Here is a 17,409-nt window from a genome sequence, read left to right on the forward strand (position 1 = left end):
ATAAACATACAACCATGACCCGTAAAGGGAGAATAGACAAACCCGCCATCAGATTACCTGGACAAACTAAGAGTCCTAGAATTTACCAATAAGATAGTTGCTAATGTGCATTTATTTCAGCCTCTTCCTATATTTCATAAATGACTAACCAGAGGCCCAGAGAGGTAAAACATTTGCCCAAAGCTGAACAACCACCAATGGCAAAACCAGAACCAGAATGCTTTTTCCTTTCCAAAGAGTTGTTCCAGAGCATATTGCTGCTTTTACCAAAGAGAGACTGGGCCAGGACATTTAAAACATAAATGAATGAGAGAGAACAGAACTGAAGGGATGGACCTGGGGAGAACACTAGACTTGCTTACAGAGGACAGGAATAAGGATGAGATGAGAGTATGTTCAAAAGCCTCCAGGACTGCCAAATAGGGTGATTAAAAAATGATAGGAAGTAACTCAAATTCCTCAAGTGCAGTGAGAGAATGTGTAACTAAGGGAGGAGGAATTACATTCCTGCAGTGCAGCAAGTATGTAATCTGGGGAGGAGGAGAAGAGAAATTCCCTAAATTGAGATCCACCACAGAAGGAGCAGAGAATCCATGAAAGACCTATTATTTGGTAGTATCCCCCCTGGGGGCCCACAGGGTCTGTAGGAGAACAAGAGCCAGGAACTGATGGTGCAGTTTCACAGGATAACAGCAGCACTGTGTGTACCTGGCCAAGGAGGGATGCCCGTAGTCAGATCCCTTCACCCATCAAATCCACAAATTCCAGGGTCAACACTGGTGTTAGGTTTCCTCTGTCCCAGAATTCTGCCCATTTTTCCTATATTCTTTTCTGAGCAAAAGCCAGTCTTCCTATTCCCTCTACTTATAATTCTGGGTAAATAGAATTATATCCAGTCAACCAAACTGGAAAACTCACAGTTACCTGGATTTTTTCTGCTATATTTAATCTGTCCGTAAATCCCAACTAAATTTCTAGCATGGACAAGAAGACCTTTCATGGCTTGGTTAGCTAACTTACAACCCTCTCTCCAGACCTTTATCCTCATACACACTCTACCCTAGAGCCACACTGTTTTCTGAAATCTTCAGGTATTTTTTACATTTTCATACTTCTGCTTATTACTCATTTCTAGAGGAGCAAGAGATAACCTAGTTATTCAATTCTGAATTTTGCCAAAATAAATATTTGGGCTAAAATGATATATTCATATGCAATTTCTTTTTTTTTTAAGATTTTATTTATTCATTTGAGACAGAGAGAAACAGAGAGAGAGAGAGAGCATGAGCAGGAGGAAAGACAGAGGGAGAGGGAGAAGCAGATTCCCTGCCGAGCCAGAAGCCCAGCATGGGGCTCCATCACAGGACCCATAGATCATGACCTGAGCTGAAGGCAGACACTCAACCATCTGAGCTGCCCCAGCGCCCCTGCAAATTCAATATATAATTTTAATATATTTTCACATATAGAGAATATATAATATGTAATAAAGTATATGGCATGTGTAATTATGAATATATATAAAACATATATTCATTACTCCATTATACTTATGTGAAATTTTAGAGTTAGCAATTATATGCACATTAAACTCATCAAATGCCAATGACTGTTTAAATAATATTTAAGAGCAACTTCTTTGTAATTCTTTTAACAGCAATAGTGATGATGATTAAGATAATTAAACGTAGCCTCTGGGAGATGAATGCCTAAAAATCCACGTATGGCTTTTGGGGTAATTTTAAGAAGTTACTCAGATCTGTATGGGTTATGTAGCAATTTCTTTGAAGATGTGTTTAGTTATAGAAATTAGGCAATTCTGTACTTGATAACCTTAGAGTGATGGCTATTCCTTTTTATGTGCTTTCACAATCTCTTGCTTACAACTCTACTATAATATTTACTTTGTTTTGCTTTTTAAAAATTTATTTATTTATTTATTTGAGAGAGAGAGAGAGAGCAGGAGTGCACATGAGTAGGGGGAGGGGCAGAGGGAGAGGGAGAAGCAGGCTCCCACTGAGAGGAAGCCAGAAGCAAGGCTTGATCCCAGGACCCTGGGATCATGACCTGAGCCCAAGGCAGAAGCTTAGCCAACTGAGCCACCCAGGCGCCCCTGTTTTGCCTTTTATAATAACTATCAAAATAGGCATGATTTTCCATTAAGACCACAAGCTCCTAGAGGGTAAAAGTAAATTTATTTGTAGGAACACAATTATTGTTTAATGAATTCATAAGACAACATACATGGTTTTAGTTCTCTCGGTAAGTTAGGACATTTTTATCCTTAAACCAATTTTATTGCCTACCTATATCTCAAATTTTCCCCAAAATGATATGTCCATGAATATTGAAGTTTAAACTCTTTCAATTACTTTCTGAATTATTACAATAACGTGTAACTTGTCTTCCTTACAATCTCTCCTCTATACTGCTACCAGATTGATCTTTCCTACATAAATCTAATCAGAACACTCCCTGCTTGTCCTCACTTTATTGGTCAGGATTGTGACCGGAAATCAATGTCGCAAAAATGGGGGAATTGAGAGGAATTAAATGAAGGGACTATTTTCAAAGAGGTGGGCAATATTAAAGTAATGGTAAAGACCCCAGGACTATCAACAGGAGAAAGCCACTATCATGAGGCATCCTAAAGGAAAAGGGGAAAGAGCCTTTACTAAACCCCAGCAAGGGGCTCCAGCTCCAGGAAATGACAGCCAGAGGAAACTGTGGTCCTCAGCAGAGGGACACAACCATCAGCACACCCAGTTGATTTAGATCTGGTGGCCTAGAAGTAGAGGTAAGTCAAGTAGTCTTGCGCAAGTGATTTATGAGGGAGTTCTCAATGGAAAGGAGTAAGGAAAGCGAGAGAAGGCTAAGGGCAGAGTCTGTAAAAATTATGATTTCAGGACAGGGGTAGGTTCAATCTAATCCCATAGGAAACTGTAGAACATAGATTGTAATGAGAGGTTTTCTTGCCTGGAGAAAGGAGGGCTGCATTGTCATATGTGTGCATTAGTCAGTCCTTAGCTATTGGGTGACCCAAAGGGGAGGAGAGACTATTTAACTTCTCAGAAATCTCTGGGTGCGGCATCTTCAATCAGCCTAGGGCAATCCCCCAGAGTAATATGTCAGTTTGAGTAGTTCAGCTAAGACCTGCAGCCACTGGGGTGTGGATACACCAGCTCAGCAAAGGGCATCAGGAGAGTCCCATAGCTTCTGCTACAGTCCATCATTTGTATTCTCAGATCCATTTGCGTCTCACAATTAGCACTTCCCATCCCTTCTTAGCCTCTTCAGAGTTTGGGTTTGTCTCAATTTCCAGGAAAACTTATAAGAGGAGCATTAGCAAGATGAATTACTGCTTTTTTGTTTTGTTTTGTTTTGTTTTGTTTTGCTAGTATTAGTTTCAAGTTTGTAAGTGATACTCATCATTTCCTTCTCCTACACTTTTAAATTCCTCTTATTCTCACCTGGAACTTCAGATGCCTAAGGTGGCTTGTTTGGTGAGATGACTCAGACTCTCATCCTTGAGAGCTGATGCCCTGGTTACCATTCCTTTACCATGATTGTTGTACTTTCATTTATAATGAAAGTTTGTCATGGAAGTACTAAGAGATGTCCTGTAGTCCACCTGAACACAAATGTATTCCTCTTGTTAAGTAGCAGCCACGTTGCCTCCTTGGGATAATCAGGTTAAAATACCCCAGTATATACAATTGTGCCAGTAGAGTAACTCCTTTCTTTGCTTGGTCTATTTGAAGAACTCGAAGTGATCAGGTATCAGCCATGACTTAAGTTTAGTGGCACTTCTGCCATGTCTCTGAGTGGAAGCATCCCTCTTCTTAGAAAAAGGATCTCTAGATCTGTAAGGTCTAAATTAGAGGAGACAGGAAATACAAATTCTTCCAGGTAAGCCCTGGAGTGATGGTGAAGTAGGGTCATGCCTTCCTCCATCTCTTTGTTTCTGGACTCAAGTATTCTACCTATTTGGGACACAACACCATGTAATGGCCATTGGTTTGGGGAAAATGTAGTGCTCCCTATTACAGGGTATCATCTCCAAGCTGGTACTGAAAGCTGTGCTTTAAAAGGGGCATTTCTATGCTCTATCAAATCAGCAGCCTCCAAATGATTGAATATATGGTAGTACCAGAGGATTCCTTTGTCATGTTCCCACTACCATGCCTCTTTTGCAGTAAAGGTGATGTCTTGTCCTGAGGTGATATTATGTGGAATCCATCCAATAGATCACTCTGTGAGCTCTTGCATGTGATGCTGACTGAGATATTGCTGATAAGTAAGGTAAATACATACTTGGAATATGGGTCACCTTGTTCATGACAACTTATTGCCCTTGTCAGGGTGAGAAGGGTCCAGTATGATCAACTTGCCATCAAATGTCTGCTTGATTCCCTCAAAGGATGGTATCATATCAAGGGCTCAGAATCAGAATTTGTTTCTGGATAGGTTCAACAGTTAGCTGTGGCAATAGCTGGATCAGCTTTAGTGAGAAAATGGAGTCTGTGCTATTAGGTCCATAGATAGTTTCCATCCCTGTCACCATGGCTACTCCATTCATGAGTCTCTTGAGCAAGCACAGAGGATGATTTATAATCTGTCAGACCCGTTATCCTCCATACCTGGTGGTTTTGTGTCTCTTCAACAATGGATGCTCTCTGAACTGTGTTAACATATCATAACTGTGTTAATATAGGTGGTAAATTCCTCCTACTTTGTGCCTATTCCCGTATGTCCATCTGCATTCTTCTTCCCTGGACCTCCATGTCTTGAATATGCCAGTTTTGCTCCTTACATACCTCCAACCAATGAATCAAGCCATTTACCACTGGTCATGAATCTGTGTATAAGTTTATTTTGAGACGTGTGTTGCTCAATAAAATTGGATGATGAGTAATACTGAACAAAACTCCGTCTACTTTTTTCTCATTGCTACTATCTTTCAAGGCTGTCCCTGAGTAGGGCTGTATTGTAACAGCAGCTGATTTGGGCCCCACAATAAAATACAAAGCAGAACCATCTAGGTTCGTGTTCTTCTTCTACTAAGAATTCATCCAAGAGGTCACAGTTGTGAGCTACATGACTGGTATCTGTTGAGACTGTGTTAGGGGATGTGAAAGTGTGGGACACTTGTTTGTTCAGCTTACTTATGCCCTTTGGACCTACTTAAGGCTCATACAAGATGTAATTCTTCCGTTTTAAGAGTAATTTTGCTAGAGCTGCTAAAATGTATGTCTTGGTGAGCCTGACAGCTACCAGCTCACAATGAACAATTCTGGTGTCATGGTTACTTGATGTCCTTTGGTCAGATATTTAATCTCCCTGTGATCCCTACTACAAAGGGGAAATTGGACCACTATTCCACAATAGAGGTAAGGAAGCGTATGCCTGAAATGCAGGAGATTCTTTAGGGCATCTCTTAGTATTACCATGCCCTGTGATTAACGTCAGTGGAAAATTACAAGCTCTTCCAGATAGGATTATTAATAGCCCAGATCCTTCAGGAATGAAGGCTTGGGTCACCCTGTCAGGTAAAGAACTATGACCACCTGAGGAGTTCGCTGAAGGCAAAGGGAATTCAGAATGGGTAGTAGAAAAAGGAAGTTATAAATATCGGTTAGGACCATACGACCAGCATCGGAAACAAGGAGTATAACTGTCATGAGAATTTCCTCCTAATTTTGTTATGAATAAGTTTCTGTGCATATAAGCATATATTAAGCAAATATCTTTGTTTTCTTTCCTCTCATATTTCCCTGTCATGTAACATAGAATTTACTGATTTTATATCAGTATTTAAGTATTATTAATTTTATTTCACAGTATTTAAGTTATGGATATGAGGAGAAGAGTATATATCACTCAAGGACTTTACCCCTCTTCTGGAGAAGAGATTCAGCATTTTCAGTTATATACAGAATTGTTATATCATGTAAAGTGGAATTATGACCTTGTTAATGTCTTTATTTGGAGATTAAGTATCATTTAAGAAGATGCATACAAATGCCAAGTTGACAAGCGGTGGACTTGTGATGGTTAATTTTATCTGTCAATTTGACTGAGCTAAAGGATGCCCAGATAGCTGCTAAAACATTATTTATGGGTATGTCTGTGAGGGTGCCTCTGGAAGAAATTAGCATTTGATCAGTAACTGAGCAAAGGCAAAGAAGATCTCCCTCACCAATGCAGGAGGGCATCATCCAATACATTGAGGGCTTACAAAGAACAAAAAAGCACAGGAGGGGTATATTTGCTCTATGCACCTGGTTCTCTGGCCACTGAACTTGGACTGAATTATACCACTAGATTTGCTGGGTCTCTAGCTTACCATTGGCAGATCCTAGGGCTTCTCTCCCTCCATAATTGTGTGAGCCAATTCCTATTATAAATATAAATAAGATTCAAATATTTTACTAATACACATGTTTTATGTATTATTGGTTCTTTTTCTCTGAAGAACCCTGGCTGATACATCATGCCCAATATTATTCCAGCAGCTGCATTTTGAATGGTGTTCTCCACTACAGATGACATAACCTTGCTCCAGAATCTCAGTTGCTTGTTTTGAAACTCTTCTGTTTGGTCTTGCCAGAGACTCCACATATATCTTTATCTCCTACAGGCAACTCTTACACCAATGTAGGATCTTCCGGATCATATGACCCGAGTGGTACGACTGGATGTGCCCTTTCTTGCCCAGGGCTTCCACTGAAAACTGGCAGCTTCCCACGTCACTTACTACCTCATTCAGTGATATATTCCCAAGTGAGGCATATGCTGCACTTTGCTTCTTTTTAAGTGGTAGGATGGGTAAGGTGCAATAATTTCCTTTTTACCTTAGAAGAGGTTGTCCCATTGTGCCCTACACCACTGGTCCCTAAAAGTGTCACGGATGTGACAAGCCACTCAATTTTTGTATGGCTTATCTCTCCCATTCTCTGAAGCACACTTGTCTTATCATGGCATCCAGAGTCTTACCTAGGCCGTGAATTCAGCCTTCTCTGAAGTTTTCCCATTCTTACAATTAAGTTCTGTGTCTGTTCACCAGCTCAGTATGCCCTCCAGCTGCAGATGATAAGAATCTGCCAAAGAGAACCTCCAACCTTCATAGTTAGTTTTAAACTGATGATAAGTTGTTTTCTCTTCTGAATGTACCAGTGGCACCCATCAATTGCTACTCAGTTCCACATTCCTTAATTTAATTATTTTCCTGTATCTCTCAAATGCCAGAGACATTATACAAGCTAACGTATCTCCATCATCTAGTAATTGTACTGCTACAAGATCCAAGGAACTATCAACACTGCACTTAATCTCTAGGGACAGGGTCTTCATTGCCATCCAACTAGTGTATGATCCAACTCCAAAATTAAAATTCTAGAGTTTGCTTTACAAGACATTTTCTGGTACCAATTATCTTAACTTCTGTTCCCTGGAAGCAGAGTCTGAGGCTGAGAATCTTATGCAAATGATTTATTTAGGAAATACTCTTAGGATAAACTTTTAAAAGGGCAAGGGAAACAAGTTAGGGAAAGGGCAGAAACTAGACAAAGACATAGTTTGAGGAGAAATTCCTCCTCAGCCTGAACCCACGAAGAGCTTTGCAATCTCAGTTATTTAAAGAGGACGTACTCCCCAGACCCAAGGGTGCTGGGCTGTCAATATCCACGCATTAGCAAACCACTGGTTACCAGCCACTGCTAACTGGGAGGCTTGCATAACTTTCCCGACATATCTTAATAAAATAGCCCTCACTATCCAAGGGCTCTCCTCATTGCTGCTAAAATATGTTGTTGGCAGCCAATACCTGCGGCATCTGGAGGATGAGTGCACCATCCTGACAAAGTCGGTGGGGCGGGACACCAATAGCATCTGCCACACTAGTGCCTCTCTTCTCCAGCTCTCTGATTTCCTAAAGCTGTTTCTCATTGGTCAAAGCCAGAGGGCAAGAGATCCACTGATGAAACTATAAAGATTCACCTCCTGGGTGAGGTGAGCAGGGTGGAGACGATTGCAGGATGGATGTATAGGAGTACACAGAAAAGGTGCTTATACAGAAAATCATTCAGGATTTCCACATAACCTAACAAATAAAGTCCAAAGTCCTTAGCATGTCAGGATCTTCACAGTGTCTCTTTCTCGCCTGCTCTGAGGCTTTCTATTTCCTGCCTCCCTACCTAATATATACTCTGGCCAAAATTTCCCTGACTTCTATTTCTGACACAGTTTTATTCTTGCCTGATGTTCCCCTTCCCAATCTCAGTACACCCTCCTGCTTCCCTACCACTACTGTGCCAAACACACACATAACTCTATCCTAACAGCAATCATCATTTTGTACTGTAGTTCTTTATAAATCTATTTCTTAGATTTTGAATTACTTGAGGAAAGAGATGGCTTTGTTTTTTCATTGTTTTGGGACAGAGCAGCAATTAGTGAATGAATGGAAGAAATAATGAATGATTTATTCATATCCATCAATATTCAGTTTTAAGTACCACCTTTTTAAGGTCAACTCTTGCCTCCCACTCCTTCAAGTTTTAAATGTCCCTTCACTCTGTTTCCATAACCCTTTACCTACATTTTTCATAGAGTTTTCCATATGACATTATAATGGTTTGGTCAGGTGTCTGTCACTTATATTGGAATATGAGCCTTTCATCATTATATTTCTAGTGCCTGGGAAATAACAGGTCCTTGAAAAATATGAAAGACGAATAAATGGTTGAATGAGTATAATAGACAGTGAGAAACCATTCCAGCTCCAGGAGAGGAAGCTTATTTTTCTTTTTTAGAATCAGAGGAAGAATTGAAAAGTATAATGGGATTTTAATAAGTGTGGCATGTTCAATGGGCTGCACGATCTGTCGCAGAATATCATAGACAGATAATAGATTATACAGAAAGAGAAATGTAGAAATAGGTTATAAGGATATAGTAGTTTTATCTAATTAGTTTTCAATCCTTATAAGGGAAATTTTCCACTTGATAGTATATGTAATTTTATCTATAGTCTTTGAATAAGGATACACTTCAGTTAGAGTGTTTTAAGGTACTCAACACTGTTAATTTAATATATTTAGAGTGTCATTAGCTTAAAGATTTCTAAGAATCTGATTGATCTCTAGAATAAACACCCTTTAGACAAAATGGTTTTAAAATAACTTGATCTGAAAGTTATGGTTCTTCAGGCTTCTCAAATCCAAAACATATTTCATTCAAAAGAGCACCTCCTTGCAGAATTTTATGGAAAAATGCCTTTGTCTCATTCCTTGGGATGACCTTTCAGTGAGCACTTGCATAACATACATGTTAATGCCTCTAGCATGAGAGTCTCAGTTATTTATGAACTTTGATGAGTACAAAAGTTTATTTGTGTAAAGTCTGATAGCCTTTGACAGAATTGTAGCTCTTAGCAACAATATCCATATTCTTTCCAAAACACCTGATTAAAATAAAACAAGAAAATGAAAAGAAGTTTATACATCTTTCAGACTAATAATTAATGTCACTCTAACCCAACTGGAAATACAACTGTTCATTCCTTTGGCGTTCCTCCTTCTAATCTTTGTTCTTAATAAAGCAGAGTGTATGCAATCACAGTTCCCAGGTTCAGGTTGACTATTTTTTCCCAATTTCCTTACCTCCTGAGTCCTAATGTATCTCATCAGTAACAAAAATAAAAACATGCTCTGCTGTCTCTGATTAAATCATCTCTGTTTAATTTGTCTGTGCCTACTGTTTTGTTTTATTTTGAAGTAATATGAAGCAATTCTGCATTGCTCAATGTTGTGCTTTCTTACAGTCTTATCTTTGCTTCTACCTGAATTCATAAGGGAAAATTTTAAGAGTTGGAAGGGACCTTACAGAGAGTTTTATCTGGTCTCCTTTTTTTTTTTTTTTAAGATTTTATTTTATTTTATTTTATTTTGACAGAGAGAGACACAGCGAGAGAGGGAACACAAGCAGGGGGAGTGGAAGAGGGAGAAGCAGGTTTCCAGCTGAGCAGGGAGCCCGATGCGGGGCTCGATCCCAGAACCCTGGGCTCATTACCTGAGCCGAAGGCAGACGCTTAACTGCTGAGCCACCCAGGCTCCCTGGTTTCCTTCTTTTATCTACATGAAAAACCTAAATCCAGAGAAATTGCACAGGTGAGTACGGTGGCTATGCTAAGAAGACAACCCCAGTTTCCTGACTAATATTCCCCAAGTCTCCTTCATTTATCCCACACTACTTCTTAGTGTGGGATATTAATTAATTCCTTGACTCACTCATTCATTCAAGAGTTCATCCGTGTAAGCTCTTAGAATCTTGGACCTTAGTGTCTGGTGCCCATAACATCTATTAAAGCTTATTTTTCTTGTAACTAACTATCATTGCATTAAATTATTTCATTATATGTAATCATAATTTTTGTTAAATCAGTAACATGTAAATAATTATCTGTAATATATTTACATAGCTCTCTCTTTAAGGAAAATCGCTGTACTTTTCAAAACATTTACTCATCAAGGTAGGTAGAATAATAGCCTCTTCCAAAGATGTCTGTGCCTTAATTCCCCAGACCTGGGAGTAGGTCACATTACCTGGCAAAAGGAAAATTAAGGTTAAAGATGGAATTAAGGTTGCTAATCAACTGACTTGGAGATGTGGAGATTAACTTGCATTATCCCAGTGGGACCATGTTATCACTAGGATGCCTATAAGGGGCAGACGGTGGCAAAAGAGAGGGAAGTTGAAAGGTGGCAGGAGAAAAGTTCTTAGTCCAAAGTTGTTGACTCTGAAGATGGAAGTCAAGAGAGCCAGGAGCCAAGGGATGCAAGTAGCCTCCAGCATCTGCAAAGAAAAGGAATAAAACCTCCAGAAAGGTACAAAGCCCTGCTGACAACCTTATTTTAGGCCAGCGAGACCCAGGTCAGTCTTCTGAACTACAGAACTGTAAGATAATAAATTTGTTCTTTTAAGCCACGAACTTAGTGGTAATTTGTTTTAGTATCCATAGAAAAATAATTCATTTAATTCGTATAAAAACATTTTCAAAAAGTGCAGAACCTGTATTTTTTGTCAAATGGTTTGCAGAACTGTAACCAGAACACTCTAGTACAGTGCTAAACAATAGAAAAATCTGAGATGATGGAATGTTCTACATCTGCAATTGTCCAGTGTGTGGCTGTTCACTATACTGAGCTCTTGGAATGTGGCAAGTACAACAGAGAAAATGAATTTTGAATGTTAATTTTAATTTTAATTAGTTAAACTTTAAATAGACAAGTGACTAGTGGCTATCAAACTGGACAGCACAGTTATTATCTGAGCTATAATTAAATGCTTCTCCCCTATTTCTTGGATAGAAAGACAATTCTCACAGAAATGAGCAAATCAGAAACAAGTCTTTGCCAGCTCTGAGTACTGGATGGAGCCTTGTTTAGTAAACAATGTGCTCAGTAAATATTTAACAGAGCTTGTGGGAATGTGGTGGCCCACCACCCTTCACATTAAGGAGGTGGAGAAGACGGTTATTCAGGGAAAGATACCAACTTTTTGCAGACAAATTCTAGCTGGCTAAACTTCTGCAGCAGTAAAGGCCAGGGGTATCCAACCAGCAAACTGCTCACATCTAGTGGCCCTGACCCCACAAATGTGTGTTACTGCAGGTCAAAGTTACAGGAAATCAGTTTCAAATTCACTCCTAACTGGAAGACTTTTGCAATGCCACATTCTTTGTCCTTTTCCATTTTCTCATGTTTACTCACTGATTCTGCTTCCACCTGATTTAACCTCTACCTTGTGCAACTTTCATAAAATAAGTGATCTTTTCAAAGGCTTTCTCAGGTGGCGGGAAAATGGGATGGAAGAGAAGGCTAAAACAATGGCAGACTTTAGTTTGAGAGTTTAGTTTCTAATTTGAAGGTAAAAGTACATACATATACACGTGCCTTTGGAAATTAATTTCAATTAGCTTTGATTTTTTTATATGGGCTATGGGGTCTTAATTATTTATTTATACCTCATTTTATGGCACAATAAGGCAGCTTCTCCCATTGTAAAATCTCTCACCTCCACCCTGTTCTCCATCCTCACTCTTATGTAATGGTTCAGATCCCAATCATCTTCCTCCCATACCACTATTTTTAGAGATAAAACTTACTGAACAGTTAATAGGCACCAGACCATTTTCTAAATGTGTTTCATGTAACATTGCTCTCCTTACCACCACCCAATGATGACAATAATACTAGTATCCTTATTTTTCAGATGAAGAAAGGATCCAAAAGATAGTAAGCAATTTGCTGAATGTTACATAGCTAACAACTAGCAAAGCCAGGATTGGAATGCAGGAAATCTGGAGATACAATCCCTGCTCTTTATCATTTTTGCCACATTGACATCAGCAACTTGATTATGACACACAGCCAGTGGTCATCAGTTAGAAGATGAATGATAATTCACTTGTTAATATTATCAAATATTGTAGTTAATTTAATTAATTAATAGGTAGTTCGTTTATGCCTTAGAGCTAACATTTGTCAATGAGAGAATAGTTTTTCAGAAAATAGAGGGAATTCAAGTTTATGTTTCTAAAAGTCTCAGGCAGAGGACCTAGAACAGTGAGCATACAATCAGGACTTAATAAATGTCAGGTATTATATTCTTGAATTGGGAAATATGTATAGCCCAAGCACCTAGAATTACATATAATCTTGCACTCTGCCATATGTAGATGATTGAGGGGGAGGAGGTTAAGATGTCTGTCCTATGATATTTTAAGAGTCTCTTAATTAGGCAGTTAACTAGTCCCCAGCATACCAAAGATCTAGTCCCATCATACTTTTTCAACTGCTTATTCCCATTTTTCTCTCCATTTGGACCCCCAATCCTGGCCTCCAGCTCCCCCCCACCCCAGGTTATAGTCACATCCTTCTAGATGGAGTGCACTGTTGTATCAATCCACAATCCCTCTCCACAATCCATTCTTCCTTCTTCAGAAAAATATTATTAAAAACATTATCAAGTAAACCTTATTAGGTCTTGTTCCTACCTAAAACTTTTTCATACCTTCCTAATGCCCTCAAGAAAAAGATCCGTATACCCCTAGGTAAACTCATCCTTCACATCTACATATTAGTTGGAAATAATCTTTAATACCCATTCTTCCTCACCAATCCTCCTTGTCCTAAGTCTTACTATTCCTCCACACAATAGAGCAGTGTTGCATTCTACAGACCACAATCATGCATAGTATAATTGCCTTTGAATATCTCATAGGAAGGAGCCACATTAAAGACAGATCATCCTGTATAAATCCAAAAAGTCCAGCTTCTCTTCCATCTTTGAAATGGTCAAAACAGAGAGGGAGAGTCCTGTTTCCCATCCAATGTTCTCCTTCAAGGACATACATGTGTCTCCCCTGTGCTGGTGGAGAAAGCCATTCAGCACTTTCAAAAATTATTATCACTCTTGGCTCAGCATAAATATATAAAATCATATAAAGGCATAAAGCTTCCTCTCCACCCATCTCTGGCAGGTCCTTTCCCTCTCTGCTTCCAATGCTGCTGGCTTTGACATTGTTCAAACACTCTCACCAAACTGTTCTTACACTATTAAGACAGCCTTTGCATTAACTGATTTCTATCTCTGCCTCCTACAGCCCAGAAAAATCTAAAACACAAATCTACTCAAGTCCTTGCTTAAAAGTCTGTGACTGCATCTTATTGCCTAGTGCATGATAAAACCCACACTCCATAACATGGCATGCAAGTCCTGTCAGTCCAACTACTTACTACATGCACTTCCTATGTGTACATTGGCCCCAAAGCCTACAAGATCCAGAGAAGTAACATAAAGGAATAGGAAGAGCAGACACTGTGGAGAAATGGGAAACCAGAGAGCCCATCTAGAGCTGCATGACATTTCCATTTCTTTTTGGCCAGAATCTAGATAGTTTTAGGTGAAATCTTCCAATTTTTTCAAAGTTAAAGCTAATTTAGTTTTTGAAAAATTATTGGGAAGTTCAAATAGAATGCATGTTCAGGCCAAATATGAGATGCAGCTCATAAGTTTGTACCTTTGTTCTACGTTTCAGTATAAATTCTTTCCTCTGCCTAAAATGTTCTCTCCCTTAGGTAGCTGGGAGTTGAGTTCAAATATTGAGTTCAACGTGATGAAATCACAGCTTGCTTATCTTTGACCATGGGACACTCACCCAGGTTCTTACAGTACAACTACCATTGATCAAACACTTCCCATGTTCTGGGTACAGGGCTCAGCACTTCATAGGCATTACCTCAATCAACTCTGTTTATTTTTCATAACACTATGAGTTACGTATATGTATTTTATGTTACAGATGGGGAAAAAGAGACCCAGAGAGATGAACAACCTTGTGTGGCACCATGTCTACTGCAGGGAGAAAGCAGTACGTTATCCTCAAGTCTGTCTTCTCCCAAAGACCAGGGTATTAAAAATTAAGAACTTTATCACATTGCCATTTCTTTTTGTTGGATCTCCCAACCACCACCACCACAAGAGCCAGGATCTCCTTAAGCATCAAAACTGTTTTTCCTCACTCTGGTGTTGTGGTGCCTCAGATGCCTCGTCATAAAGAGGCATCCATCTCTTCACTCACTCATTCACTTAATTACTGACCCTTACTGAACACCTACTATTCACTCTGGTATGGCTCTGATTTGGGGACTTGTTGAGGGCTCAACTTGTAGCTATGATTGCACTCTCTGGGTGGTTTGGAGAGTCACAAAAAGGTGGAAGAGAAGCATGTGCCTCAGGTTAGTACAGGGCACGACATAAGCGATTTGCCTCGGGAACCAGACCTACTGAGTTTGGGTGTCAACCCTGCCCTTTTCCAGCTGTTACTTGGGTAAACTACTTTACTTATCTAAGCCTCAGTCTCCTCATCTACAGTAATCATTACCTAGCTCACTGGCTTTTTTATTACTAAGTGAGGTCATAGAAATAAAGCCCTTAGAATCTAAATGATCAGAAGGCATTAGTTAGTGTGATGATTAACTATATGTCTCCACATGACGAGGCCATAGTGGCCAGTTGTTTAGTCAAGCACCATCTAGATGTTGCTGTAAAGATATTTTTTAGATACGATTAACATTTAAATCACTAGGCTTTGAGTCAAGAAAATGACCCTCCAAACTGTGGGTGGGCCTCGTCCAATCAGTTGAAGGCCTTAAGAACAAAGATGAAAGTTTCTGGAAAAAAAGGAATTTTTCTAAAGGCTGCAAGATTTCAGACTCAAGACTACAATATCAACTCTTACCTGAGTCTCCAGCTTGCTGGCCTGCTCTACCAATTTGGGACTTGGCAGCTCCCACAATTGTATTGAGCCACTTTCTTAAAATTAATCTAGCTCTTGGTCTTGTTCTGTATCTCTGTCTCTGTCTCTATCTAACATCATGCCAAACATCTTGTCAAATGCAGAGATATATAGGGAGATAGATAAAGACAGACATAGAGAGATAGAAATAGATACAGATATATACATAGCTCCTATTAGTTCTGTTTCTGTGGAGAACCCTGACTAATATAGTTGGAATTACATTATGGAGACTAAAAGTAAAATATCATTAGTAATTTGACCTTGATTTTTGATGATGAAATTAGTGGACTGTCTCTAGTGTCTCTAATGATTATGATTACAAGGAAACCTTTCCCCAAACAGAATGCAAGCAAAGGGATAAAATAAGGGAAGAGTCATTCACTAACTTGTCAAGGTAAATTTTTATAATTCAAAGATTAGATTTTATGGCAGAAATTCCACCTTTTTTCCCCTTTTGTGAAGAGATAGAACTGCCAGGCTGGGAGCTGAGGGGAGGGCATAAGGGGGAGCTGTGCATCCACATGATAAGGCAGAGACTTAATAACAATCTTAAACCAAGGATTTTTCTGCCTGACCATCTGAAGAGCCACGTTGATCTGAAAGAGAGAGTTATTTGGCACCACGTCTCTATCCTCCCTCTGCTCTTGGCCCACCCCTTCTCAGAGAGCCCCTCAGCCTTTAATCATCACCATGGAAACTACACAGAGGGGAAAGCTGTCCAAGGACAGGAGAAGGGGCTTGAAAATCTCACCTAAAGCCCCCATCCCTCTCCTTGCTGCCTTGTCCATTTCTGAATACAAAATTGTATCTGCCTGCTAGAAACTCCACATATCCTGTCACCACGATTTAACTGTGACATTAAGTCAGATTCTAATAGAATCTAGGCAAGAAAAAGAGACCTCCTGAACAAATGTGAGGATCATTTGTAAATGGCAGTGTTAGCAAATTAGATATATCAGTTCTGCTTGAAATAATAATCATAAGGAATAACCCCACTTCATGTGCTTTTTTTTTTAAAGATTTTAATTATTTATTTGACAGAGAGAGTGAGAGCACAAGCAGGGAGAGTGGCAGGCAGAGGGAGAGGGAGAAACAGGCTCCCCACTGAGCAGGGAGCCTGATGTGAGGCTTGATCCCAGGACCCTGGGATCATGACCTGAGCCAAAGGCAGACGCTTAACCGACTGAGCCACCCAGGTGCCCCTAAAGTTGTATTTTTTTAAAGATTTTTTATTTATTTGAGAGAGAGCAAGCATGAACGCACAAGCGGGATGAGGGGCAGAGGGAGAAGCTGACTCCCTGCTGAGCAGGGAGCCCCATGTGGGGCTAAATCCCAGGACCCTGGGATCATGACCTGAGCCAAAGGTAGACGCATAACCGACTGAGCCACCCAGGCGCCCCCATTTCATGTGTTTCTTATGTACTAACTACTTTCCAAGTAATGCAACATATGAACTTGCTTAACGATCATAACATGATGAAGTATAGTTTTACTCATGTGAAAGAGAAAAAAAATCTAAGGCCCAAGTATGTTTGTTGTGTGGATATTCCAAGTTTACTCAATTAGTAACTGATAGAACTAGAGTTCAAAAGTTTGTCCTTTTAACCACTTACACCTCATTAACCTCTCAAAAACTGCAAGTAGATTCAAAGGGCTATTTCAAGCAGTTATGGTAGGTATGCACCAATGGTTTTTAGTATTGGTAACCTTCATGTTCGAACACTAAAATTCATGCTCAATTTTCACATCTGTACTCTGATCCTTCCCTCAAACCCTAAATAATTATACAACAGATTGTTTAGTTAGAAATGTGTCCATCCATTCTGCTTTTACCACCTGAGAGGCCTGAAAAGTCGGTGTTAACATGCACTGCCACTAAGGGAAAAATTTACCTCCCGATGCCTTTCTTACTCTTATAACTAGTTTCTGAGAGTCTGTCACACTGCCTCTTGGGAGTGTGTTTCTTTGCCTGCACTCTATGACCCTTAGTCTCGCCTCTACTCTCATCTCTTGGTGTATTTCTCAAACTTATTCCTGGTTCTTGG

Source organism: Phoca vitulina, unplaced genomic scaffold, assembly GCF_004348235.1.
Source record: "Phoca vitulina isolate PV1807 unplaced genomic scaffold, GSC_HSeal_1.0 scaffold8, whole genome shotgun sequence".
Classification (NCBI taxonomy): domain Eukaryota; kingdom Metazoa; phylum Chordata; class Mammalia; order Carnivora; family Phocidae; genus Phoca; species Phoca vitulina.